The following is a 5,000-nucleotide window of genomic DNA, read 5'->3' as shown; positions in this document are numbered from 1 at the left end:
CTGTCTATTTTCCAGGATTTTAAAATCATTGCTTAGGTGTGAGCTCCACCTGTTTCCTTTGGAAACTTTGCATTGGTTACTCTAGAAGAAATTAACCATTTGATTTTATTTTCTGGAAGGCTGAAGCAATGGGTTGTGAGGGAAACACAAGTGTGTGTCTTTCCTTTATGAATTGTTATGCTATACTATGCATACCCAGTGATACATAGTTCACTTGATACTCATGGAAATTTCTTCTCTTTACAGAAGGACCCTCCGAAGTGCGGAAGTGTTTTCTGCAACGTCCGCAGCAAGAACCTCTGCGGACATGAGTTTTGTAGGAGACACGCAGCATGCGCTGTCTCCAAGGATGATCTCCAGTATTGGGACCCTCAGGTATGCACTGTGTGCACTAACCTGATTACTGAGGCCTTTGATTCCCCTAGGACGGCGGAATCAAGGGATATAGCAAGGGAGAAGCTTCGTACCTGGGTAAGGGGCTTCCAAAAGAACACCTCTGGCCCTTATCTTCCTAGTGAGATGATGAGGGCATATCTTTTCCCTAAGGCATCAGCTGATGCAGCGATTCCCCAGCCTCAAGAGGAGATCTCCCAAGTTCAGATCCAGGTGGATGCTGAAGTCTCGGTCGCTATGCAAGACATCCAGTTAGATGACAGGAGGTCTGTCGTGGACGAGCGTCTGAAGGAAGACCCCCTGGCAGAAGCCCAGGGTGAAGTTCAAGCCCCAGACGTTGTAGAGGAAGAGGTCGACGAGGTGTCGGCTACTCCGGTTCAGATCCCGGAGCCTATTCCCTCAACATCGGCCGGTCTCCCAGTAGAGCTGGGACAGGCCCTCTCCTCCATTGTTGGAATGATCCAACAGATGCAGAAGGAGAATCAGGAGAAGGCGGCTGCAATGGAACTGCGGATGCAGAGCCTTGCAGAATCACATGGGCCCCAGAAGAGGTTCAATGTGAAAGTCCTTCCCTTGTGCTCAGATGCTAAACCATGTGTCTGGCTGAGGAAGGAACCAGCTTCAAAGGAGGAGACAGAGCCGAAGGAGGTCATAGTGATGGACCATACTAAGGCTCAAGCTCTGCTTTCATCCTCGTTGAAAGAGAGGGGCTTCTCTAACTCAAAGGCAGCTGCATTGAGCAAGAAGCTCCCTTTCTTTGTGTCCTCTCCTGCTAGAGCCTTCCCCTTTTTACAGAAAGGGTTTGCGGCTGTACTAAAAGCAGTCGAGGCCGACAAGCCTTGCCCCTCCCTGGAGGAGTGTAAACCCTTGTCGCTGGCCCTACCTATGGACCACAAAGACTGGAAGGACGTCCATCTTACGTTCTCAGTTGGGAAGTTGGAGGCTGATATCGCCGGACGTCAGTTCGGCGAGGACCTCCCTAAGCTGTCTGACTTTCTCTTGCAGAGAGAGTTCGAGACAAAAGAAAGACTGGCTGCCTCAATGTCTCTTCAGACTACTCTTGAGACGATGGCAAGTGACCCCAAGGTCCATGAAATGTTCATGGTGGTGGCCAAGACTCATCTGGCCACAGTGACGAAGGACCTTTATGGCTTCGTCAAGGCGAGGAGAGCTTGTAGGGAGTTCGTGTTCACCTCGGCTACGGTGAGGCACGAGCCAAGGAAACTAATCTCCTCCAACATTTGGGGCAAAGACCTTTTCCCTACCGATTTGATCAAAGAAGTAGTTGATAAGGCCGCCTTGGAGAATAGAAACCTTCTCCAGAAGTGGGGCCTGGCTATCAAAAGAAAGTCTTCCCCGGATGAGGGTCCTCAACCAAAGAGGAAGACTATGAGGACTAGGCTACCGTCTCGGCCAGCCAAGCCTGTTAGACAGCAACTGCAATTGCCATTGCCTCCAGTGCCCCAGATGGTGGCACAAACCCCGACCACTTTTCAGTGGGTACCCCAAACCGTGTCGACACAGTCCACGGCATTCACCCCATCGTTCGAAGGGCAGTCTACTTCCTTTCGAGCAAAGCCTAGAGGGGCAGCCAGAGGCTCGTCTGGGCGCCCCTCAAGGGGAAGGGGATTCAGGGGTGGTCGTGGTCAGGGAGGCGAGACCTCGGGACGGCAGTCCAAGTGGGATGATACCGGTAGAAGGGAGACCTCTGAAATTTCGGGATCGGTGGACCTTCGATCCCTGGGCCCACAGCCTGCTCAAGAATGGACTGGGCTGGAGCTGGTACAGCACTCCACCCCCGGGCCTTTGGGTTTTCCAACACTCCACCCCCATTCTGGAGGAGTACGTTCAAGAACTGTTGGAGAAAAATGTGATCCGAAAGGTGAAGTCCATCAAATTCCAAGGGAGGCTGTTTTGTGTTCCCAAGAAAGACTCGGAAAAGCTCAGAGTCATTCTGGACTTGTCGCCACTCAACAAGTTCATAGTGTATTACAAATTCAAGATGCTAACACTGCAACGCATAAGGACCTTACTGCCCAAGAGGGCATATTCCGTCTCTATAGACTTGTCAGACGCCTATTGGCACATTCCAATCAACCGTCGACTCTCCCCCTACCTAGGGTTCAGGCTACAACGAAGACTATACGCCTTCAGAGCCATGCCATTCGGGCTAATCATAGCCCCAAGGATTTTGACGAAGCTTGCGAGCGTAGCTCTCAAACAATTACGCCTAAAGGGAATTCAGGTAGTAGCCTACCTGGACGACTGGTTGGTGGGGGCAGCATCCGAGACAGAATGCTTGCAAGCCTCCAGTCAAGTGATCCAGTTCCTAGAGTACCTAGGTTTCAAGATCAACAGAAAAAAGTCTCGACTTTCTCCATCTCAAAAGTTCCAGTGGCTGGGAATCCACTGGGACCTTTTGTCACACCGTTTCTCCATCCCGGCGAAGAAAAGGAAGGAGATAGCGGGTTCTGTCAAGAGACTTCTAGATTCCTAAAGGATATCAAGACGCGAACAGGAGAGGGTACTGAGCTCTCTCCAGTTTGCTTCGGTGACAGACCCAGTGCTAAGAGCACAGCTAAAGGATGCAACCGGAGTTTGGAGAAGTTATGCATCAAACGTGCGAAGAGATCTGAGAAGACCAGTTCCGCTTCGGTTACGTACTCTTCTCAGGCCTTGGTCCCAAGCCAGACATCTAAAGAAGTCGGTTCTTCTTCAGCCACCTCCCCCGTCGGTGACGATTCACTCAGACGCCTCGAAGGAGGGATGGGGAGGTCACTCTCATCGGAAAAAAGTCCAGGGGACTTGGTCCAAGCTATTCAAGACCTTTCACATAAACTTTCTAGAAGCTATGGCAGTGCTCCTTACCTTAAAGAAAGTTTCCCCGCGTCACTCGATCCACATAAGGTTGGTGATGGACAGCGAGGTAGTTGTGAGATGCTTGAATCAACAAGGATCGAGGTCACCACCTCTCAACCTGGTGATGTTGGCCATCTTCCGATTGGCGGAAAAGAAGAAGTGGTACCTGTCGGCAGTTCACCTTCAAGGAGTCCACAATGTGACAGCAGACGCTCTATCCAGGTTCACACCGATAGAGTTGGAATGGTCCTTAGACGCAGGATCATTCTCCTTCATTCTGAATCAAGTCCCAGAACTGCAGATAGACCTCTTTGCGACGAAAGACAACAAGAAGTTGCCCCTGTACGTGTCCCCGTACGAGGACCCCTTAGCGGAAGCAGTGGACGTGATGTCCCTCAACTGGAATAGAGGGTCCAGGATTTATCTGTTCCCTCCTCACAACCTTCTGTTGAGGGTCCTCAACAAACTGAGATCCTTCAAGGGGGTAGCGGCAATAGTAGCCCACAAGTGGCCGAACAGCGTGTGGTTCCCCCTGGTATTGGAACTACAGCTGAAGTTTGTACCGCTACCAGATCCAGTTCTGACCCAGCGAGTCCAGAAGTCGACTGTCTGCGCTTCATTACAGAAAACCCGGACACTGCAGCTCATGATTTTCTCTCCCTAGCGGTGAGAAAGCGTTTCGGGATTTCGAAAGCCAGCATAGACTTCCTAGAGGAATATAAGTGCAAATCTACTAGAAGGCAATATGAGTCATCTTGGAGAAAATGGGTGGCCTTTGTCAAGGCGAAGAATCCGCAGGAGATCTCGACAGACTTCTGCTTATCTTTCTTCATCCACCTCCATGGTCAAGGATTGGCAGCTAACACGATTTCAGCGTGTAAGTCTGCTTTGACAAGACCCATTCTATATGCCTTCCAGGTCGACCTAGGTAACGAGTTCTTTAATAAAGTTCCGAAAGCCTGCGCTAGGCTCGGACCTTCAGCACCTCCAAAGGCCATTTCATGGTCTTTAGACAAAGTTCTTCATTTCGCTTCTCTGTTGAGCAATGAATAGTGTGCGTTAAAGGATTTGACACAAAAAGTTATTTTCCTATTTGCACTCGCGTCCGGGGCCAGGGTTAGTGAGATTGTAGCCCTCTCGAGAGAGGCAGGTCGTGTTCAGTTCCTGGATGGGGGAGAACTGAACCTGTTTCCGGATCCTACGTTTCTCGCCAAGAATGAGTTACCCACCAACAGGTGGGGTCCCTGGAGAATCTGCCCTCTGAAAGAAGATGCATCTCTATGTCCAGTAGAATGCCTAAAGGTCTAACTTCATAGAACTTCAGACTTCAAGGGTGGTCAACTATTCAGGGGAGAAACATCAGGCTCAAATTTATCTCTGAATCAACTCAGAGCGAAAATCACATATTTTATTCGCAGAGCGGATCCTGACAGTACACCCGCAGGTCACGATCCGAGGAAAGTTGCCTCATCCTTAAATTTCTTTAATTGTATGGATTTTGAACATCTCCGTTCATACACTGGCTGGAAGTCTTCCAGAGTGTTCTTTCGCCACTATGCGAAGCAAGTAGAGGAACTAAAGAGATCTGTGGTAGCAGTGGGTCGCGTCGTTAACCCTACTGTTTAACTCTGCGAGGAACAGTGGTTTTAATTGGGACGATTAATTCCAGGGTGAGTGTGTAGTTACATACCGTACTACAAACTAAGTGAGGGCACTGAGTTGCCCATGTAGACTCTTCCATTTCCAAA

At 49.9% G+C, this 5,000-nt stretch overlaps 1 protein-coding gene across 1 annotated transcript in view; it reads right to left on the bottom strand.

Moving 5' to 3' along the window:
- Positions 1 to 5,000, bottom strand: part of LOC137650425 (dehydrogenase/reductase SDR family member on chromosome X homolog) — an 833,317-nt gene that overhangs the window by 661,147 nt on the left and 167,170 nt on the right. The window lies entirely within an intron of this gene.

The sequence above is a fragment of the Palaemon carinicauda genome, chromosome 1 (assembly GCF_036898095.1).
Source record: "Palaemon carinicauda isolate YSFRI2023 chromosome 1, ASM3689809v2, whole genome shotgun sequence".
Taxonomy (NCBI): domain Eukaryota; kingdom Metazoa; phylum Arthropoda; class Malacostraca; order Decapoda; family Palaemonidae; genus Palaemon; species Palaemon carinicauda.
The sequence above is the reverse complement of the archived record's forward strand: the minus strand, read 5'-3'. Positions and strand labels throughout refer to the sequence as shown.